Here is a 23,791-nt window from a genome sequence, read left to right as displayed (position 1 = left end):
AGTCTTCAGCCTCTTACTCCCTCCACAAACCGGACAGATTAATAATAGACCACAGAATTGTAGAGTTTGAAGGGATCCCAAGGGTCATCTAGTCCAACCCCCTGCAATGCAGAAATCACAACTAAACATAGTCTGTTTCACTGGGATGCGCTTGATCCATAGATTAGGCTATATGGATTAAGGACAGACACAAACATCCAGGCTGCAATTCCAGCCTGAATACAGAACATGGTCAGTTGTCTCTGTTAAGTTGTGGGTGAACATATCAGACGACACAGCGATTCTTCAAACAGCTCTTGTTTATTCACAGACCCAGAACAGAACTGAACTGAAGGGTTCAGCCAGCCTGCTTATATAGAGCTCCACTACAAAGCAACAGTAACAACTTTCTGTAACTACCCAATCACTGAACATCACTTTCAATTCCTTATTTGCATATGTGGACCTGAGTGAAAACTATCTACAGTATCTCCCTGCTGGCTCAGGGTGAGAACTTCAGTACATAACAGACTCCACAGGCCAATAGTGACACATTGGACATTACAAAAACCCGCACAACTAAGTCAGCTACCGAATCTGAGCAACCTTTTCACTAAAGCTAAATTCACAGCATACGTTCGAAGTACAGTGGTACCTTGGGTTAAGAACTTAATTCGTTCTGGAGGTCTATTCTTAACCTGAAACTGTTCTTAACCTGAAGCACCACTTAAGCTAATGGGGCCTCCCACTGCTGCTGTGCCGCCGCTGCACAATTTCTGTTCTCATCCTGAAGCAAAATTCTTAACCCGAGGTACTATTTCTGGGTTAGCGGAGTCTGTAACCTGAAGCGTCTGTAACCTGAGGTACCACTGTACTATGATACCATTTTAAGCAGCCATGCATTTTCCAAAATTATTATGGGAACTGTAGTTTGCTAAGGGTGTTGCTGAGAGTTGTTAGGAAATCCCATCTTCTGATCTCAGAGCTATAATTCCCGGCGTGTTTTAACAGCCAATCTCTTTCCCAAGAGAACTCTGGGGATCATAGCTTGTGGGGGGTGGGGGAGGCCTCTGAACAACTCGCAGCACCTTTAGCAAACTACGTCTCCCAGAGTTCAAGGTCACTCAGTGAGCTGTATGGTAGTCCAAAACTGTAACCGTTATAGAAGACTGCCACTTAAAAATGTGCACCAAACTCAATCTTTGAGCAATCTTTTGCGCAAACTGGCTGAGTCGATGCAGAGCCTTTCCGTGTTCAAATTCCCAGCAGCTTTTGGGGACTCCTTTCATGCCTTCATAAGACCCCTGTGCAAGAATCTGCTTTCTTTTTTCTTTTTTATAAATTTTTTATTGGTTTTTCACAGTTTTTATGAACACAAACATTACACAATGCAAACAAACAAACAAACACATAAACAAACATGTATAATTTCGAATCCTTTTTTCTTAAACCTTACTTCACCAACTTCCCCATACCTCCCCTTTCTGCAGCCCAATTTCCAAATTTGTTTCAGCAAATCCTACCCCTTAATTTTATCAAATTTTCCCTTATTCTTTTCTTTTACTTAAAAAGTAAAAAGTTAAGTATAAGAATCTGCTTTCAGGAACCTTTGGAACGCCAGCCCAGCCACAACCATCCATCCCAGCTCTTGCCAGCCTCATCTGTCACAATAATCAGACTCCCAAATTCATGCCCTGACTCCTGACGGCCACTGATGAGGAACTGCCAGGCAGAAACTCATTTTTATCCATTGATGAACAAGCCAGGGGAGCGTTCAGAGAAGCTGCGTTGCATTCGGCAAAGATGACGAACGGGCTGGATAGAAAGAAGCAGCAACTGCCGATGCTGTTTATTTGGCTAAATGAGAAGCAAATAACACCGGCATTTTAAGGGGATTATTCCCCCCTCCCCACCCATTCCCAACACACATTAATTGCTTTGCTTTTTATGTAGGAGAGAACTAGGTACCTTACTGTTGTGTGTATCCCAATCTCCAAGTGAAAGGGTGCCTTCGCTTTCGCAGGGCTGGGTTTCCTTTGGGACAAAGGTCCATGGGGAGACTGTGGTGTATTGAGGATAAATGGTTTTATTTCTGCAAATATACAAGCTGAGCAGAGGATGGAGTGGCTAACGGCATTAATACCCTGGTTCCTCGGCAGATCTTGCTTCCTCATTGGGGTTCCAGGGAAGCCCCAGCCCACAGCTCTGGAGTCCAGCACACAGAAATACAGTGGTACCTCAGGTTAAGAACTTAATTCGTCCTGGAGGTCTGTTCTTAACCTGAAACTGTTCTTAACCTGAAGCACCACTTTAGCTAATGGGGCCTCCAGCTGCCGCTGCGCCGCTGCTGCACAATTTCTGTTCTCATCCTGAAGCAAAGTTCTTAACCCGAGGTAATATTTCTGGTTTAGCGGAGTCTGTAACCTGAAGCATATGTAACCTGAAGGGTATGTAACCCGAGGTACCACTGTCTCCGTAGCATCCAGAACAGGGGTCAGCAAACTTTTTCTGCAGGGGGCTGGTCCACTGTCCCACAGACCTTGTGGGGGGGCCGGACTATTTTTTTTTTGGGGGGGGAATGAACGAATTCCTATGCCTCACAAATAACCCAGAGATGCATTTTAAATAAAAGCACACATTCTACTCATGTAAAAACACCAGGCAGGCCCCACAAATAACCCAAAGATACATTTTAAATAAAAGGACACATTCTACTCATGTAAAAACACACTGATTCCCGGACTGTCCATGGGCCAGATTTAGAAGGCAATTGGGCTGGATCCGGCCACCGGGCCTTAGTTTTCCTACCCATAATCCAGAATCAGCCAAAACTCACTCTCTTACACAGCCCCCTTTTCTCGGTTCTCTCTCCTTGGGTGATGTGGCATCCAGCCAGGTGAGGCGGGAAAAGGCCCACCCATTTGTTTCTATAGCAACAAAGCAACCTCTTTGGATATAGTAAACGGCAGTACTTAACTGGCCAGCCAGAGCCATTACCTTAACAAAGGAACTGGCTTGACTGGTTCAGCAGCCTCTTCAAGAGCCTAAGGATCCAGGGCAGGGGTCTGCAACCTTTAAGACAAAAAGAGCCACTTGGACCCGTTTCTGAAGAAAAAAAACCTGGGAGCCGCAAAACCATTGCGACATTTAAAAAAATATATCTCCGGAGCCGCGATCTGACAGCGGGCGGGAAGGTGACGTCGGGGCAGTGCGTGACTAACGTACGTACCGCCCCCATGCGACGTCACAGCCAGTACAGCGCCCACCACAGTGGAGAGTGTCGGGGCGCACAATGCGCCTCCTCCCCTCGCTAGTATCCGCCCCGGAGCCACGGCAAAGGTGTAAAAGAGCCACATGCGGCTCTGGAGCCGCGGGTTGCACACCCCTGATCCAGGGTATCATTCAGACTGACACCCCCCTCCCCCAAAATCATAACACTACGTTGAGTTTTCCCTCATTCTGAATTACTATGAAGCATCCTTGCGCAACGGAAGTTTACCTAGCAGGGCAGGAAATAGATCGCGGCTATTTCCTTCCTGCTCAAACCAGGATCTCATTTAACCGTCAATCTCTTTTCACACTGATACGGACCGAGGGGGGGGGTACCTATTTCCCCCCTTCTTCTTTGCTGTCCGAGGCGATGACCTCAAGGGTACCACCGCACACCCACCCTCGAACCCCCTTCACCGTTGCACAAGCACCACACGTTTCCCAGACCTTTTCCTGAGCGAAATAAGCTCGAATATATATATATTCCCTATCCTCTCCTATGCCTATCTGCGCTCCATACTTAGAATGAGTAGACCGAGTGTTTCCCTTCTCCGCTTATTCCTATGGCCGCGCTTTGGCCAATCACAGCCATGCATTCGTCCTGCAGGAGCTAGCTCAGGGAGCTCTTGCACGCCTCATTTAACCTCCTGACGAGCTGCTGACGGCCCCCCACGGCGAGAACAATAGAACCGAAACTCCCGACCTCGTAAAACTGTCAAACCCTTGTTACAATGTATCCATTTCTACAAGAATGGATACATTCTGCTTCCGCTTTTGATCTAGGCTACGGGACGGACTGAAAGTCATCAGAACCTTTCAAAATTCATATAAAATCAACCACAGCTCCAATTTTCTTGCTCTTGGTGTCATTCGACTCAGTTTCCCCAGGACTCCATGATGTTGGCCGACTCCATAATCCTCGAGACGGCAAGTCACGTACACAGGAACTCCTTAATCCTGTCAGATCGCTCTGCCCAGCCCGTCCCCCGGGCAATACCAGGTGGCAGACAGCGCATATCAGTAACCCATTGTCCCACCGCCACCGGTACTCATGAAATGTGTATTTGTGTATGACCCTCGCTCTGCATATTCCCCCTCCCTTCCCTCAAATGTAAATTAGTGTAACCCCACCTTTCTCTGAGATATTCATGACGTGTGTAATATATTCATGATGTAATCCATGAAACCCAACCTTCCCATAATGTATTCATGACGTTCCGCGCACTGTGTTATGGGACTTGGAGGGAACTTTTAAAAGTTTATGTCGCCCCATTCTCGGGGTTCAATCTCGCCTTGAACCTGTTGCGCAATAAACTTGGATCTTCGCATTTTGCTCCTGCGTCCGGCTGAGCTTCCTTTTCTTCCGCTAGAATCCACGGACTTGGTCCGATTGGCTGGGTGGCAGGGTAAATACGCACCCAGATTTTTCCGTAACAACACGGAACTCTGGGAACTGTAGCGCTGTCAGGGGAACAGGGGCCTGCTAACAATCTTCAGCACCCTTTACAAATTGCAGCAGCCAAGGTTCTCTGGGGGAAGCCATGTCTTCTATTATTATTATTATTATTATTATTATTATTATTATTATTATTATTATACAGCCCTATACCCGAGGGTCTCGGGGTGGTTCACATAATAAAATCAAGATATAAAGCCATATAATAAAAATAAAAACAACCCAATAGCCCCCCCAACCCCCCACAGTTTGAAAGGGCATAGGGTGTAAATCAGATCAACCAAAGGCCTGGTTAAAAAGGAACGTTTTTGCCTGTCGCCTTAAGGTGTATAATGAAGGCACCAGGCAAACTTCCCTGGGAAGAGCATTCCACAGACGGGGAGCCACTGCAGAGAAGGCCCCGTTCTCGTGTTGCCACCTTCCGGACCTCTTGAGGGGGCCGCACACAAAGGAGGGCCTCATAAGATGATCTTAGGGTCTGAGTAGGTTCATATGGAAAGAGGTGGTCCTTGAGGTGTATGGAAGTGAGAGCTGGACCATAAAGAAGGCTGATCGCCGAAGAATTGGTGCTTTTTAATTCTGGTGCTGGAGGAGACTCTTGAGAGTCCCATGGACTGCAGGAAGATCAAACCTCTCCATTCTGAAGGAAATCAGCCCTGAGTGCTCACTGGAAGGACAGATCCTGAAGCTGAGGCTCCAATACTTTGGCCACCTCATGAGAAGAGAAGACTCCCTGGAAAAGACCCTGGTGTTGGGAAAGATGGAGGGCACAAGGAGAAGGGGATGACAGAGGACGAGATGGTTGGACAGTGTTCTCGGAGCTACCAGCATGAGTTTGACTAAGCTGCGGGAGGCAGTGGAAGACAGGAGTGTTTGGCGTGTTCTGATCCATGGGGTCACGAAGAGTCAGACATGGCTAAACAACAACAACAAATCGCTTGTACGGTGTGAATGTGGCACTCCCTTGGTGTCCCACCAAGCTTTGCTTTGTATCTACCTGCCACCAGCAGTACAAGGTCCCAAACCTCTTTCTCCCAAGGGAATGTGGCCCTCAAAATCAAAAGGTTGTGCACCCTTGGTCTATATGGACATGGAGCTTTTTGGATGGCTGGCACCAGGCTGATCCAGAAACGGCGTTTATCCAGGCTGCCAGATGGCATCCAACATTGCCAGGATAAATTTCTGGAGTTGTGCAGAGAGGTCCGTCTGTGCTGTGGTGGTATTTGACCTCACACAATCCGCTAACTGGGCTTCTTCCTCCCCTTGGCCCCTGCAGCTCAGCTAGAACTAATTCATTCACTAGCAAAAATTGATTTTGCTTCACAGCCCTGGTCAGCAACTGCCGAGGTTCGCTCAAGGCGCCAGCCAAGCGTTTTGCTCACTTACATCCTGTAGCCATTAAATCGAGACACAGACATTTGCAGCTGGGGTGGGGGGGGTGAGGAAACCCTGTGAGTTTTTAAGGTTACAATAAAGAGAGCATCAACAAAAGTTCCCTGTATTTCTGATCTCGGCCTAGGCAGGAACTTAGGCATTTTGCTTAAGGCACAAAATATAATAAAAGGAAGTACTTCTTCATGCGGGACGCGGGCGGTGCTGTGGGTTAAACCACAGAGCCTAGGACTTGCCGATCAGAAGGTCGGCGGTTCGAATCCCCGCAACGGGGTGAGCTCCCATTGCTCGGTCCCTGCTCCTGCCAACCTAGCAGTTCGAAAGCACGTCAAGTGCAAGTAGATAAATAGGTACCGCTCTGGTGGGAAGGTAAACGGCGTTTCCGTGCGCTGCTCTGGTTTGCCAGAAGCGGCTTAGTCCTGCTGGCCACATGACCCAGAAGCTGTATGCCGGCTCCCTCGGCCAATAAAGCGAGATGAGCGTCGCAACCCCAGAGCCGGCCACGACTGGACCTAATGGTCAGGGGTCCCTTTTCCCTTTCTTCTTCATGCCAGTTAAACTATGGAGCTCATTGGCCACAGGTGGTAGGAATGGCCACCACAACTTGAGTAGCTTCAGAAGAGGATTGGACAAGTTCTCAGAGGAGAGATGGCTTAGTAGCATGATGGCCAAACTGTCTCCACAGTTGGAAGCAGCAAAGCTTCTGAATACCAGTTGCTGGAAGGGGACCAGTGGTTCTGTCTATCTGTATATCTTATCAATCTGTTGAATAGTGGAAAAGATGGACGAAGGACACAGCTCTGTTGGATTCACAGCTCTTTATTAAAGCAGTTAAAACTGCTCCTGGAATCAGACTGACTGCAGCCTAGTTGGCTGCTTTATATAATACTAAGTAACTTGAAACAGTAACAACTCACAACTAGCTAACCAATCAGGAGCGACAGTTTTCAATCCTTCATTTACATACTGGTGGCCCTGAGTGAGAACTGCAACTAATCTTAATACATAACACTATCTATCTATCTAAATCAAATAATTGTGGGTTTTTAAAAATTCTTTTATTTTGTTACATAAAAATACAACACAAATGTTTGAGAGATACAGAAACGAACCATGGTTTTCCTGTTTGACATCATTGGGTCCATAACTTAAGGGGGGGAAAAGGATACAGACTGGAGTAATGATTATTGCAGAGAGATTACAAACAATGCTATGAATAATAAGATCATGATTCCACGGAAGCATAATGGAGCAGTCAATAAGAAGTCCTGGAATACAATCAAATCCATGCTTTGCAGATATCTGCCAGCCATACATTTGTCGTTTCACATGTGAATGACCACCATGCTGCAGAGTCCATAGGTTTTGCTTCACCCCTGGAAACTCTGAGAGAATGAGTGAGTTTTTCGGCTATTGCAGTACCTAAACCTGGTATCAGGGGGAAGGAGGGCTGAAGCCCCCCCCCCCCAGGAACACCCCTTCACCTTGGGTGACTTTATAGCTCATATTCATCAACTGCTGAAGAATTAAGTTCAAAGCAATCTCCCAATAAGCAGGCCTCTGTGAGTTCCTAGATAAAGCACACCACAGGGCTTGTGTGTGTTGACTGCTGTGCTGCAAACCCACAATCACCCTGACCTGCTTCTAGACGAAATGCAATGGATCCTTCAGGAGGCTGATCCTCACCTGGAACTGTTATAAGAAAAACCTGCTCCTTTTCCTTTATGGGATATCCAAGAGCCCGTATAGAGTCCTTAAGTGGGTTCCCTATCAGTAGGAGAAAATAACAGAGGCCAACCAGAGAATATTGAGAAGCAAAGCAGCTAGTAAGCCTGATCTTTATTCAACTGTTGCAACAGGGTCCTCACTCACCACACGCAGGAGAGAGGAGGAACCCAGAACAATGGTGTGCAAGCCCTTATATAGACTTTTGAAATTGCCCATCCTGTAGCTCAAGACCACCCCCAAAACATCATATATACATCACAGAAGGGGGTGGTCTACAGCAGAAATCTTGTTTGTCAGGATATCAGTTAATGGTCACTGACTGCTTTGGGCAGCCTGGCCATTCTTTTGTGATGGTAAATACTTTAGTTCCTGAATCCGGGTCACAGGCTCGCCCTATTCATACACAAATACACCCTTAAGACAGGTAAACAAAAGTCAATGGAGAGGCTTTCCCATTTCCTTCCTCCTTGCAGAGAAATATTTGAGGTGAATTTGGGAGAGTCAAAATGGTTTGGGAGAGTCAAAATGGCTTTAGGATTGCTCTCCTGTACTATTTCAGACATGTGGTTTATATACTTATGTATGTGTTTGTCTTGTACATTTATGGATGTTTATTTTATATTTGGGCTCTTAAAATTCTTATAACAGAACCTTCTGAACTCTGGCTTAATAACATCTTAGGAATCTTCCAGTACGGCTGATTCTGTTGCTGGGAAGGACTCGGTGACCTTTGGTGGGGGTGTAAGGGTGTTTCTCCTCTGGCCGCCTGGGTCTCATTCTATAATTTGAGAGTTGATTGAGAAAGCACAGACCTCTAAGTAGGAGATTAGTGTGGCTCAGTGTAATTGAAACCAGGCAAACAGCTGTTGGCTGATAAGTCCATCTCTATCTGGCTTTACGCTGTCTTTGCTCATCATCCTTCCTGGGTAAGGGCATTGTGCAGAGAAAATGACACTTTTAATCCGGGCACCCAGGTGATGCTGTGTGGATGCCAGAAGCAAAAAGGGCACAGGGGCGGCTTTAATTATTTTGCTCTTATCCCAGCTCCAGTGGGGAACAAGTCCCACAGGTTCCAGAGGGACCTTTGGTCTCCTGCAGCATAAAGGGTTAAAGAAAATCATGGCACACAAATCCATCAGCAGCTATTAGAGAGCCATCAGTCTGGATGTTGTCCTGAGTCCCTTCCAGATCTTGCGGTCCTGTGTCCAAGGAGGGTTGGAATCTAAGGGAGGAGGTTGCTAGGTTTCTTAGTGAGACAATGGAACCTAGCAACCTAGCTGGCCACTTATGTGTCCTCATCAGAATGAGCCAGGTTGCAAGAGCTTAAACTAAGTGATGGTGTGGCGTTAACATATGAGAGTGCTGAAGGTGAAATAGTTAAGCAGGTTACCCAATCAGGACCCAGGGGGTGGAGTCAGAGGGACTATAAAACCAGCTCTGGGAGGGGCGAAGGGAGGAGTTCGTTGGGAGGTTTGGTTGGAGTGGGAGTGAATTGGGATAGAGTCTGTGGGTAGGTTGAGTTAGTGTAGAGAAATAAGCTGAGTCAGGAACAGTTAGGGGCTAGGAATATCTGAGAGGTGGTTTAGTGAGTGAGAGCAGGTAGCGGAAGTTATAGGTCTGGATAGGCACCCCATGATTGTAACTGACCGATACCGTTTATGAAACCACACGCTTGTTAAACTGCAATAAATAAATAGAAGTTTATGTTCTAATTTAACCCTGACTGGACTCAGTATTGTCCCAGGTAGGGCCTGGGTGGTGGCAGCGAGAAATAAAGTGGTGGCACAGGGATCAATAGACGGTGAAACGTCCGGGACCCTGTGTGATCGCCACAGATGGGACCCTGCAGGCTAAGGAGTGGGCCTTTCCTCTACCCCCTCGCCTAGTAGGAGAACAAGAGCCCTCTGCCAACTTTCACTCCAAGGAAACTGAACCTAAGTAAACAACTGGAACCTGTGGAGGCTCTCACTGTCTCTGCTGTCTTCCGAATCTCCAAGGGCAAAAGACTCTGGGGAGTATTGTGTTTTCCCAGGGTTCAGTTTCCTTGGAATGAAAGTCAGTGGAGACTGTGGTTCTGTTTTGTTTTAAATTGCCTTGTTTTAACATGTTGACGTATGCCACCCTGGACTCCTTTGAGAGGAAAGGAGAGGATATAAATTTTAATTGTTGTTATTGTTTTTGATGATGACGAATGTCTCCTTGAAAACAGACTCACCTTTGCTGTTGCATTCAACAAAAGTTGTGGTTCAGTGTTAAATAAGTGTAGGACAAAAATAAAATAGAGCACAATTCAAAGTGTAGACCTTTAAAGCCCTAAACGGCCTCGGTCCTGTATACCTGAAGGAGCATCTCTACCTCCAGCGTTCACCCCGGACACTGAGGTCCAGCGCCAAGGGTCTTCTAGCGGTTTCCTCACTGCGAGAAGCAAAGCTACAGGGAACCAGGCAGAGGGCCTTCTCGGTAGTGGCACCTGCCCTGTGGAACGCCCTCCCATCAGATGTCAAAGAGATAAACAAGTACCTGACATTTAAAAGACATCTGAAGGCAGCCCTGTTTAGGGAAGTTTTTAATGTGTGACATTTTAATGTATTCTTAATCTTTGGTGGAAGCTGCACGGAGTGGCAGATGGGCGGGGTACAAATAATATATTATTATTATTATTATTATTATTATTATTATTCCAAACTTTAGAATTAAGGAAGCAGTTTTATACTGAGTCAGTTGATTGACCTTTCTAGCTCAGCACTCCAATGGCTAGAAGCAGCTATCCCTGATTTCAGGTAGGGAACATTCTCAGCCCCACAGGGAGAAGTCAAGGATTGCAAATCCCTTACAATTTTCTGGACTCGTGAACGATTCAGGAAGGTCCAAGTCTCCCCTTGTCCTCTTCCCGAGCTCCCGCTGCCGCTAAAAGCAGCCCGTAGCCCCACCCTAGCTGAACTGACGCTGGGTTCTGCCTGGGCTCTTCAATTCAGCTCTATTGATTTATAAAGCCTTTTCATCACTGAATTCTCCTTGGCGTTGGCAGTTGGTGGAGTTGTCGTACGTGAGCCTCATGCTTTATGGACTCCTGAAGGCTTCAGGAAGGGTCTGGCTCAGGTGAAGAAGGCATTCTTAGATTGATGAAGGCCCCAGATAGTGAGGAATGCCTATGCAAGGTTTATTAAAAAGGAAACCTTAAACTCGTTAGTGGGAAGGACCAGATATAAAGAAAGGAGATGAGGGCAGGGGGAGGAACAGGGTGGGAGAAAGATCAGTCAGAAGAGGGAGAGGAATACAGTTACTGCCATGAAAATAATTTATGGGGCAATTTTAAATTCACAGGAAGGCAATTTGGGGTCTTGTATTGACTTCTCTCTGCCTTTCTCTCCCTTTCCGTCTCCCTTTTGTTTTGCAAGTGCGGCTTGGATGATTTCTGAGCAGGAAAATAAATAAATAAGCAAACACCACCGCAGACTGGAAAGAGAAACCGTGCCTTGAGATCTTCCGTGATTTAGGATGCCTTGCAGGGATGCAATTCTAGATCACATTGCCAGCCGCTGCCGACATGAGAGTCAGGAGTTGTCAAGGTACGAGGAGGGGGCCCAGGGGTGGGCGAACCATTAAGTGAAATAAGCACTTGCTGAGGACAGCAAGGGGAAAGGGGCACCAGGGAAATTTCCCTCGGCTGGATTTTTAGTATCAGTGGTCACAAATTGCTCAGCCATGTGTTCATTTTCTCAGTTGAAGTATATTAAAGAACACCTATGCAACAAAGCCTCCTGCCAACCTAGCAGTTCGAAAGCACGTCAAAGTGCAAGTAGATAAATAGGAACCGCTCCGGCGGGAAGGTAAATGGCGTTTCCGTGCGCTGCTCTGGTTTGCCAGAAGTCACCTAGTCGTGCTGGCCACATGACCTGGAAGCTGTCTGAGGACAAACCCTCGGCCAATAAAGCGAGATGAGCGCCGCAACCCCAGAGTCGGTCACGACTGGACCTAATGGTCAGGGGTCCCTTTACCTTTACGCAACAAGGCAGTCTGGGTGCCTTATCGCTGCTTAGAAGCAGTTGTGTTACATAAGATTAGTTTTGAGGATCTGATCAAAGTCTTTGCAATAAAGTGGAAGTACAGTGGTACCTTGGTTCTCAAATGCCTTGGTACTCAAACGCCTTGGTTCCTAAATGTCGAAAACCTGGAAGTAAGTGTTCTGGTTTTCAAACGTTTTTCAGAAACCGAACGTCCGATGCGGCTGTCAGCTATTGTTTCTGGGGTGCCTGCACCAATCAGAAGCTGCACCTTGGTTTTCAAACATTTCGAAGTCAAATGGACTTCCGGAACGGATTAAGTTTGATGCTTTTGTTTTTGCTATTTATTTTGCGTTTTTGTTTTTGAGGCTGTGGCGTTTGCCCTTTCGTTTAGAGCCTGTCTGTGCAGGGGGAAAAGAAAGGGTTAAAAATGTAGACCAATAGGAAAGCTGGAGGCGGAGCCTACATGTGTATAAAAGGGGTTAGCCCGAGGTTTATTAGAGGGTAGTTGGTTGGTTTTAGTGGGTTGGCTGGCTGGGAAAGGCAGTTGGAGAAGCAGTTGGCAGATAGTTAGGGCAGTTCTTGAGTGAGGGGAGGTAGAAGAGATAGAGGAAAATAAGACTAAGAAAGTAAAGAGTAACAAGGTTTGGAATGCCGTAAATGTTTGCTTGTTTCTGAAATAAACTACACTCTTCTTTATTAATTTGAGAACCTGACTGAGACTGAAGTGATTTTACTGGGGAGGATCTGGTTGGTGGCAGCGGATTAGTGGTATACAGGTCAATAGTCCGTGAGACACCCGGGGGCGCCATATGAACGCCACAATACCCTTCCTAAATTGTGCTAGCAAGTTCCTTTACTTAGCAAAGTTTACATTCCCCTTCTCTCACACAGCAGAAATCTGGCTGCAGGCTCGTTAGAACCTCTTACTATTATGCAATTTAGTCTCCCTCAGACTGAATTGTATGTTCCTGGTAAGATCCCCTTTTAAATCTAAAAGAATAAAGGCACCACAGTCTTATTCTAAACGGCCTCGGTCCAGTATACCTGAAGGAGCGTCTCCACCCCCATCGTTCTACCCGGACACTGAGGTCCAGCTCCGAGGGCCTTCTGGCAGTTCCCTCACTGCGAGAAGCCAAGTTACAGGAAACCAGGCAGAGGGCCTTCTCGGTAGTGGCACCCGCCCTGTGGAACGCCCTCCCACCAGATGTCAAAGAGAACAACAACTACCAGACTTTTAGAAGACATCTGAAGGCAGCCCTGTTTCGGGAAGCTTTTAATGTTTGATGTATCACAGTATTTTAATATTCTTTTGGAAGCCGCCCAGAGTGGCTGGGGAAACCCAGCCAGATGGGCAGGGTATAAATAATAAATTATTATTTATTTATTATTATTATTATTATTCATAATCAATAAAAAGAAAGTTTACTCACAATCAGGCAGAGCACAGTGTGATCCCTGAAGGCAGGCTTTAGGCTTAATGTTACCAACTTATACTAACAGGTTTATCCCATAAGGGAGATGACCGGGGGGACTGCTTGGCTGGCAGGTAGCAGTTCATTCCAGGACGAAAAGAAGATGGAAAAGATGCCACAACAGCAGCAAGGATACTTCTCGCGAAGCAATGGAAAACTGAAGATCTACCCACACTGGAAGAATGGCAGATGCAACTGATGGACTATATGCAATTGGCTGAGATGACCGGCAGAATCCGAGATCTGGGAGAGGAGACGGTAGAAGAAGATTGGAAAAAATTTAAGATTTACTTGCAAAAACATTGTAAACTGTATGAATGCTAAGCAGGATGCTTGATCATAAACAATTTGGCACCATCAAAATAGATGAAGCGAAGTAGGAAGATAAGTGAAAATGTAAGAAAAAACAATTTTTATTTTGGATAAACAGTTGGTTAAATTTAATTGATAATTAGACAGTAAGGATGGAAGTAAGGTGATAATTTGTTGGATTAAATTTTTTTAACGTGGAAGGTAGGGGCGGGAGATGTGAGGAGGTCACAAGAAGATAAGAAAGTATGTTATGTTTTGTTATAATTTTGTTTGATTATTATATTGTAACTTAAAAATTTCAATAAAATATTTATATTAAAAAAAAAAGAAAAGAAGATGGAAAAGAAAAAGAGTGCAAACACGCCTTGTCCTTTTACCAGGTCTGGAAAGGTCACGCCCACCCATTAGTCACATGCAAGGAAGGATGCTCCAGGCCAGAAGGAACAGGAAGCTTCGACTGGCTGCACCAAACATTCCTTTGCATGTCCACTCTAGCAAAACAAGGAATGTTGCACTTGACTGCTCTCAGTGGATTACATCCCACACTGGTTTCCCACAGGCATCCGGTTGGCCACTGTGAGAACACAATGCTGGACTCAATGGACCATTGGCCTCATCCAGTAGCCTCTTCCCACGTTCTTTATATCCAAAAGGCCAGGGACTTTTTGGAATGAAATAATGGCGTTTCACAAAACCCCAGCGCTCCCCTGCCCCTCGTGAAAGAATATATGGCCTGTTTCTACCTTGGCCGCTAACAGTCCCTTCAACTCTTTTAGGAAAAGGCCTTGCCTTTCTGCTGCCTCATCAGGATTTTCTGCTTCTCGTGGCTTCTACTGTGAAAAAAAAGAAAACCATTGATGCTAACTCAGCTCACTGCTTGCTTTCAGCTTAACTTCCAGGAGCCCAGCGCTGCACCCTTTGAATGCTAAACATTTCTGAGGCCAGATTTGTTCCAACAGCTCCCTTTCATCCAAGTTTTATTTTTTCTTTTGCAAAACTACCTCCTGCTCCGTGAATTTGGCTAACCCTCTTTTAAAGCCATCCAAGCCCTCGCTGCCTCTTGTGGGAGGGAGTTCCACTGTATAACCATGTGCTCTGTGAAAAAGCCCGTCTTTGTCCTGAATCTTCTCACATTCAGCTTCCTTGCATGTCCACGAGTTCCAGAGGGAGAAAAACGTTTCTCAACCCTAAGGTAAAGGTAAAGGGACCCCTGACCATTAGGTCCAGTCGTGGCCGACTCTGGGGTTGCAGCGCTCATCTTGCTTTATTGGCTGAGGGACCCGGCATACAGCTTCCAGGTCATGTGGCCAGCATGACTAAGCAGCTTCTGGTGAACCAGAGCAGCGCACGGAAACACTGTTTACCTTCCCGCTGGAGTGGTACCTATTTATCTACTTGCACTCTGACGTGCTTTCAAACTGCTAGGTTGGCAGGAGCAGGGACCGAGCAACGGGAGCTCACCCCATCACGGGGATTCGAACCGCCGACCTTCTGATCGACAAGTCCTAGGCTCTGTGGTTTAACCCACAGCGCCACCCGCAACCCTGCGCCATGCATAATTTCATAAACTACTATCATGAGTTTTAAAAAAATTACGTTAAAGGGTAAAAATATATTTTAAAAATGATAAAATAAAAAAATTCCTTCCAGTAGCACCTTAAAGACCAACTAAGTTAGTTCTTGGTATGAGCTTTCGTGTGCATGCACACTTCTTCAGATACAGTGTATCTGTGTATCTGAAGAAGTGTGCATGCACACGAAAGCTCATACCAAGAACTAACTTAGTTGGTCTTTAAGGTGCTACTGGAAGGAATTTTTTTATTTTGACTATGGCAGACCAACACGGCTACCTATCTGTAACTTAAAAATGATAGTATGAGATAAATGCTAAGCATTTATCCCTTTGCAGCTTTAATAGTCTAGCATTTTGGGTGGTGCAGAATTTCATGTCATGGGGAAAAGAAATAACCAAATCAATCAATCAATCAATCAATCAATTTCATTTCTGTCCTGCCTTTTTTTTTTTTTAACCACAGAACTCCCATGGTCCAGACTCTCCAAGTGTTCTTTTTTTCTAGGGACAGTCCTGGATTTATAGAAGCCACCCCGGCTTCTGATTTGATCCTGGAATGTCCCGCTTTTCCTTAGGGCAGTGGTGTCCAAACTTTTTTCAAAGAGGGCAGATTTGATGAAGTGAAGGGCCTTTAGGGCCGACCAAAGTTATTGAGATTTTTTAGAATTTTACCCCAGGAAATAAACTGCCACAGGGGCCGGATTAAACAGAGGGCCGATTAGGCCTCCAAAGTGGATTTTGGACACCACTGCCTTAGAAGTGTTGGAGGGTAAGGAGTTATGCAACCCCCCTGAGCCAAGGAGTTAAGTAACTATGCAACCTTTAGAAAACATCTGAAGGCAACCCTGCAACGCTTAATGTTTTATTATGCTTTTATGTATATACAGTGGTACCTCGGGTTACATACGCTTCAGGTTACCCAATTCGCTAACCCAGAAATAATACCTTGGGTTAAGAACTTTGCTTCAGGATGAGAACAGAAATTGTGCTGTGGCAGCGGGAGGCCCTGTTAGCTAAAGTGGTGCTTCAGGTTAAGAACAGTTTCAGGTCAAGAGCAGACCTCCAGAACGAATTAATTTCTTAACCTGAGCTACCACTGTATGTTGGAAACAGAGTGGCTGGGGCAACCCAGTCAGATGGGCGGAGTATAAATAATAAAATTATGTTTATTTTTGTTATTATGGAATGGGATGTCCTCTTTTCATTGGAGAAATGTTGGAGGGTGTGATGGTCCTGCCTCTCTCATTTTGCACCCTCACAACAATTGTGCAACGTACCTCAGGCTGCAAGACAGTTACAGACCTAGGGAGCTTTGCGACTGAGTGGTGATCTGAACCTGGGTGCCGTTGCCCCATTAAGGTTATATTTCAATGTGCCTGGTCTCTCTGTATCCCCCTTTCCACCTTGCCCTGAGATGCTGTTGATGTGGCCTCACTCATGGACTTTGCCTGGGGTTTTTTTTGGAACCAGATACATGCAGGAGCCACAAAGCTTTGGCAGCTTTCCTGCCAAAGAGAAATCATCGCTCAAGCCCCTAATAATGATGATAATAGCAACCCTCCGCAGGAGAGTGTAAATCCTACATAACAAACCTCTGGAAAGAGAAAGGAAAAATAGGAGGGGGGGGGGGACCTCAATGCGTCTGCAAACCAGGTAATTTGACATTCTGTTGCTAGCAGCCCTGTTGCAGTATTAATAATCTTTGGGTGTAAAATTACTGCATTTTAAAATTTCATTACATCTTTATGTCACGGGACATAAAGCAGAAGAAAACTTAATTAAATTACCTAAAATTATTGCCTCAGCCACTTGCCAGAAGAGACGGGAATGCACAAGGGGGAATAGCGTGTGCGTTTATAGGAGGCTTGGCTGCAACAGTGTTAAACTGCAAGTTCTAAGATTGTGTGTGTTTTTATTGAAAATGTAAAGCCTGTCACAAAGGCCCTATTTACCTCCACAAAGGGGCTCCGCCCTGAAACGCGACACCACCCACGTTTTATGCATAGCTGTCAACTTACAGATTTGAAAATAAGGGACCAGCAGCCAAAATAAGGGACCTGTTCCAGGCTCTCCAGTCTTCCTGCAGTCTGGTCAAACTCATGCTGGTAGCTTCGAGAACACTGTCCAACCAACTTTGTAACCAGAGGTTCAACTGAATAGAATCTGAATCACATGCACCACAAGGCCTATGCAGCCTCAACTTAAGATGGCTCCCCGGCCTGGCTTTGCACTGCAAAGTTTGCAGCAGCACGTGCAACAAAATGGCATCCAGCATTCAAAAACCCCCTCAGTTTGCATGAACACACAAGGCATGCAAGCTCTACCCCCAGTCCTTCTTATTGGGTGAGCAACACAGCCAAGCAACACAGTTGGAGCCTCCCACCTCCCTGGCCGGCAGGGAGGGAGGGAGAGGAGCTGCTTCCTTTGAAATTTAAGGGACATCATTTAAGGGACATCCATCAATAAGGGACAGCAACGGGACATGGCGCTGGAATAAGGGACTGTCCCTTCAAATAAGGGACACGACAGCTATGGTTTTATGGATCAAAACAGACTGCAAAATAACTGCTAGGCCCCATCAACAGCCTAGGTTCAAAGAAGACAGAAGCCAAGCAACACTTTTTAATGTTTAAAAAACACATTTATTAATTTTACACAAATAAGCCCTTTACAAATTTTAACATAAACTGTAAGTTACTTTATACATTGACTACCTGTCCTCCCCTTCCATGGTTTACATATTGACCCTTGAAAAATTATTTTTATTAAAAGAATTACAACTATAAAGAAATAAAGTGATGAGAAGGGAGGGAAGGGAGGGGAAAAACAACAAAGATGCTTATAAAAAAGAATGGGGAAAAATAATATACAAAATGCTTCGTCTTGATGAGAAGGGAGGGAAGGGAGGGGAAAAACAACAAAGATGCTTATAAAAAAGAATGGGGAAAAATAATATACAAAATGTGTTGTCTTCAGGGCTGCTCCTTTCCCGGCTGATGACATTCTTGCAGGGGCATTCTTTTCTCCAGACGTCTCCTCCCAGGCTACAGCAGATAGGCCGCTGTTTCCCACTGCAGTTTTGCTCCATGCAGGAAAGAGAGAAAAGAGATTCTGTTAGAAAGGGTACTAAATCTCATGAATGTTAGACCCTCGAGTTGCCCCCCAAATAATCCCTGCTGTTGGTGAATAAAGAATTAAAAAAGGAGGAGGTGTTTTCTAATAAAGAAATGGAAGAAAGTTGCTGCTGGGGGGTTGCCTGCCCCCCACTCAAGCGGACGGCAGAGAGTCCTGCAAGGAACCGGACACTGGGCTGGGGGACACCAGCGACTGGGGGAGCTCCATAAACCCTGCCTGTCCTGGGGGTGGGACCCCCAAGAAAGGGGAAACAACAAAGGTAAGATCGTCCCTCTGTGGACGGCACGTAGGGGGTGGGACCAGATTGTGGGCCAGCCCCCATGTGTTAACATGACTATTTTAACAAGGATGGGGTTTTAACTTGGATGGGTGCTGTTTGAATTGCAGGGTGGGGTTGTTTCAAATGGTTGTTAAATGTGATATATTGATTTAGATTGTGTATTTGTTGTCCTGGAGTGTTGTTTCGGGGCTTTTGTATTGTTTATTCATGTGCATATGTTTTTATTGTATTTTTATTATGTTCTGATATTTTTTTAAAAAATAATAATCTGCAGCACAATTCTGATGTTACGTTGCCTTGGCCTGGCGCTACTGCGGATGTTCTGTCAGGAGGAGAAAGGGGCTCCTTGAGCAACGTCCCATCCAAACAGCCCACCAGATGTCCCAGTAGCCCACCTCCAGATGCCTCACTCACCTGGCATGCAGCTCAGGAAGTCCTGTGGGTAAGGTTCCCTGTGAACACAGCAGCCTCCTCACCAGCTCTGGTGGATTTGAGGACCTTCTCAGCTCTGATGATGAATGTTGGGTTCCTTAACGTTCGTGCCATTGTCTCTGCAAAGGAAAGCCAAAAGGTTAGTTTGGGTCTTGCTCATCCCACCCCCATGCTGGGATGCATTCTTCCAGTCTTACCTTTGTTGCGCTGCAGAATGGGCAAAAGATGGCAGAGGGCATCTGCTGCCTGCTCTCCAGTGTGCACAGAGAGGAAATCGCCACCAGTTGGCCAAGGGAGGGTGCAGGAAGCGCTTCCGATGGCTGAGAAGAAACCCAGAGAAGGGACTGATAAGAGAAGCAACCCGCCACCATTTTTCCTATAACATTTTAATTAAATCTTCCAAACATTCCAAAACATTTAGCATCCTATGCAGAAAAAAACCATTTCTTTTTGACTTCCCACCCCTCTTTTCCTGATGTTTGCTTTTTAATTCTTTTCTCAGCTGTTTTACTCGCTGGGATTCGTTCTGCTATGGCCCAGCTCTGTTCTCCAAATTGGATAAGTGCTGGGATGCCTGATTGTCCCTTGCAGGGTGGGCCTAAAAGCAGCAGCCTGAAGGCCTTGACAGCCCTGCATGGTTGCAATGCTTCCCTTCAGAAACTCACGTATTCCTGGATCTTCTGCAGGAGGGCGGAAAGATCTTGGAGCGCCTTCCTTCGGATCTTCCCACTCTTCATCGTTGCGACGACATCCGCAAGTCCGTTTCCTGCTTGGCAGGGGGTTGGACTCGATGGCCCTTGTGGTCTCTTCCAACTCTATGATTCTATGATTCTATGATTCTAAGTCTGTCCTTCAGCCGGAGAAGCTGTGGTTGGGATGCTGAGGGGAGAGAGGAGCAGCACTTTTGTAAAAAGGGTTTATTGACTCCCATCCTTCAAAGACCCCAAGCACCACCACCACAGAAACGGACCGGGGGCTTTTGAAAGCAATTGATTATGGGGGTGGGGGATTACCTTGGAGGACGACCCTCCCCATCTTCCAGGCTTATTTCTGATATTTGATCTTCATCAAAATCAATTCCCTGTCCATGAGAAAAGAGAAAAGAGAAACAGGAACATCAGAATGTGAAGAATGGATCAGACCCATTCATGTTTTTGTGTCGATCAGGAAAGCGCAGGGAAGGTGGGTTGGGAAACAAACTGAAAATCTCTGTCCTCCATTTTCTTAGAGACCTTCTTCATCCATTCATTCCTTTAGAGTATTTGTACCCCACTCTTAAGCCATAAAGGCTCCAAGAGAGCCTTCCATGAAATCAAATGCAAGAAACTCCCTAACGGCAGACTTCTATTGTAAGAAACAACCTGATCAACAGAAATGCAACACACAAGGAAAGGGGGCAAGGAGGGCAGAGGAAAAGACAACTCACAAGCTCAGGCTAGAATGCTGTTCTCATCTCTCCCACTGAGGCAGCCTGAAGAAATGGCTGCCGCCAGAAGACAGTTGGGGGAGAGGAGGCCTGAGGGAGCTGGCCCGTCTCAGCAGAGTCCATGGTGCTGTTTCTCTGTTCAAAATAATATTCAATCGACTGCAATATAGGACACTGAATTTTCCTTTTTGGCATTGCTTCTCCCCTCCCAAAAACCTGGGCAAAGCTCAACCCTTTCTTTGACTTTGGATAGCTCTTTGCCAAACTTGGTGATATCATTAATCTAGGTTCTAGAGTTAAGTCCCCTGGCCATGGCAACCTCCACTTACCTCCAGGAGTCTTTGGGGCGCCATCTTCTAATGTAGTGACTGAGTGAAGGTCACTACAGGCCATCTCTGACAACCTCGAGATGCTGAGGATGCAGTAATATTATGTTTGCTGACTGGGAACAGTTATTATCAACCTCTCCCTGCCAGAGGGGTTGCGCGCAGCTATGGAACAAGCCAAGGCAGCGAGCGGAATGGATCCCGCTCGCTGTTTTGGCTTCCCCTTTAGCCCCGTGCAGCCTCTCCTTGCCGGGAGACGCTGCGCAGGGCTAAAGAAGCCATAGCCCCGTGCAGCCTCTCCCTGCCGGAGGGGTTGCGCGCGGCTATGGCACAAGCCTGCCTTCGCTCCATAGGACGCACACACATTTCCCCTCAATTTCTGGAGGGGGAAAACTGCGTCCAATAGAGCAAAAAATACGGTATTTTTATCCTGCTTTGCAGACGCTTGTTGTCTCCTAAAGCAGCTTACACCAATTTAAAAGAAGGTGACACCAGTCCTGTCCTCAGGTTTGGAAAGTCCAGAGACATGAAACCGAATGGAAGGGACGTGGAGGAACAAGGCAGAGGAAGAGCCCTTTTCCCAAGGCCCAAGGAGAGGCCTGAGATGTCGCCAGGCAAGTCCTTTCCTTCTGGGGCCAAGCTGCCCTTCCCCACCGCCAGCTCTTCTTGGAAAGAGACGCAGCAACTGACCCTGTCGACCTTCATGCCCAACTCCAAGGGGGCTGTGGGGCTCAAGCCCCTCTCAGATTCCCCTGGGGGGCTGATCTGGCCCCAAATGCACAGGCTCACTTGAGGGGCTCAGTTGCAACTGCCTTGTCCTACACTGGGTTCCAGGATGGGCTGGGTGGGTGTTTATGGAGAACTGGTAGTCATAATGGTACAGTGATATCTCGGGTTACATACGCTTCAGGTTACAGACTCCGCTAACCCAGAAATGGTGTTTCAGGATAAGAACAGAAATCGTGCTCCAGTAGCACGGCGGCAGCGGGAGGCCCATTAGCTAAAGTGGTGCTTCAGGTTAAGAACAGTTTCAGGTTAAGAACGGACTTCTGGAACGGATTAAGTACTTAACTCGAGGTACCACTGTACCTTGGTTCTCAGACTTAATCCGTTCTGGAAGTCCGTTCCAAAACCTAAGCGTTTCCAAACCAAGGTGCACTTTCCCATAGAAAGTAATGCAAAACGGATTAATCCGTTCTAGACTTTTAAAAACAACCCCTAAAACAGCAGTTTCACATGAATTTTACTATCTAATGAGACCATTGATCGATAAAATGAAAGCAATAAACGTTATACTGCAGTCACACAGATTCCCCGGGGGGGCTTACATGGGCCCCACAGGCAGCAGGCAGTGCCTGGCAAATGGCTCCCACCTGCTGAATTTCTGCCTGCCGGAATAATCATAAATGTGGAAGCCAGCCCAAAATAGAAAGAAGGAAGGAAGGAAGGAAGGAAGGAAGGAAGGAAGGAAGGGAATAGATAACAAAAAATTATGCAAATGCACAGGCTCACCTGAGGGGCTCAAATGCAACCGCCTTATCCTGCAGGTTCCAGGATGGGGTGGGTGGGTGTTTATGGAGAATTGGTAGCCTGGCTCCAAGGGCCCCTCGCCCTCACAAAGGGAAGAGAGCTGGGTTCAGGAGCAGACTGGCAAAACAGGGCTTATATACACTTCTGCCCGCCCCGGTGACATCCACCTAGGGCAGGATTGGCTGCTTTGAAACTAGGCAGCCAATCCCAATGCAGGCTTCAGAAGCCTGTCCTGCCTTGTGATGTGAGAGCAGGAGACCCCCAGGAGCAGACAGAAGCCCTGGCACCCCCCCCCCCTTTCCTGGGAGCAACCGACTGCAAGGCCTCTGCGTTGCCCCACAGACAAGGGCCAAGGTCGGAAGGCGGCTGGACTGGCCCAGTCAAGGGCCTCCCTGATAGGAAATAGAAATACGGCCTCCAACTTTGCTTGCAAGGCTTCTGCTGGGGCTTCGGCTGCCCCCTTTGCCAGACCCTCCAAGTGTCCCTATTTTCCAAGAGCTTCTCTGATTTAGCAAAGCCATCCAGGTTTCTGATTGGATCCCAGATTGTCTCACTTTTCCTTAGAGTATCCCTCTCATTGCAAAAATGGCCTGGAGGGTATGGAGTTATCTGTTCCCTGATCCGTCAGAAGGCAATCCTTTATAGGGAAGTTTGTGGGTTTTTTTAATGTCCAGTGTTTTATTATGATTTTATATATGTTGGAAGCTGCCTAGAGTGTCTGGGGAAACCCAGTAAGATGTTTGGAGTTTAAACAGTAAAATCATCATTATGCAATGGGACACCTCTCTTTTTATCGGAGAAATGTTGGAGGGTATTCTGTGGTTAGGCAATATAAGGCCCTTATATTGGTGGGGGTGTGGGGGAATGGGGGGGGGAGACTAAAAATTACTTTACCCAGTGTAGAAATGGCTTCAAAGCACTTCATTACAATGATGAAATAGAAGTGATCTGTAAGTGCAAACATTCCAAAAAGAAGATTGAAAGAAAATGCTCCCCACCTGCAGAATTTCTGTCTGGCAGAAGGATAGTAAATTTAGAAACCAGTCCAAAATGGAAGTAAGTAAGTAAGTAAGTAAGTAAGTAAGTAAGTAAGGGGGAAGAGATAACAAGAAATTCTGCTTCTCTTCCTCATGGAGCTTTGCCTCCAACATCAAAAGGGGCATAACCCCTCATCCCCCTGAGAGCTCCAATATAGGAAGGTTATGGTTGTAGCTGTCAACCTTCCCTTTTTTGGGTGGGAAATTCCCTTATTCCAGCGCTGCTTCCCACTGCTATCCCGGATTCTTAGATATCCCGTAGACTGTCCCTGGGATAGGTGAGGCTGCTGATCCCTTATTTTCAAATCTGAAAATTGACAGCTATGGTTATGGTGCTTTTTTAAAAATAATATTTTATTAGGTTTTATCAATAGAAAAGTTCAGAAAAATACAAAAACAGAAAAATACAAAATTACAAAATACAAAAAATACAAAC

At 46.3% G+C, this 23,791-nt stretch overlaps 1 long non-coding RNA gene across 1 annotated transcript; it reads right to left on the bottom strand.

Moving 5' to 3' along the window:
* Positions 1 to 18,871: 18,871 nt before the first annotated feature.
* On the bottom strand, positions 18,872 to 19,287 carry LOC309536516. Its single transcript, XR_014221556.1, has 3 exons — positions 19,234 to 19,287; positions 19,019 to 19,155; positions 18,872 to 18,926 (listed from the first exon to the last, which is right to left on the bottom strand). It is a non-coding gene; the product is annotated as an uncharacterized lncRNA (long non-coding RNA).
* Between the last annotated feature and the right edge of the window lie 4,504 nt (positions 19,288 to 23,791).

This window comes from Podarcis vaucheri (assembly GCF_965113315.1).
Source record: "Podarcis vaucheri genome assembly, chromosome: 7".
NCBI classification, from domain to species: Eukaryota; Metazoa; Chordata; class Lepidosauria; order Squamata; family Lacertidae; genus Podarcis; species Podarcis vaucheri.
Note: the sequence above shows the minus strand (reverse complement) of the source record. Positions and strands in the feature narration are given on the sequence as shown.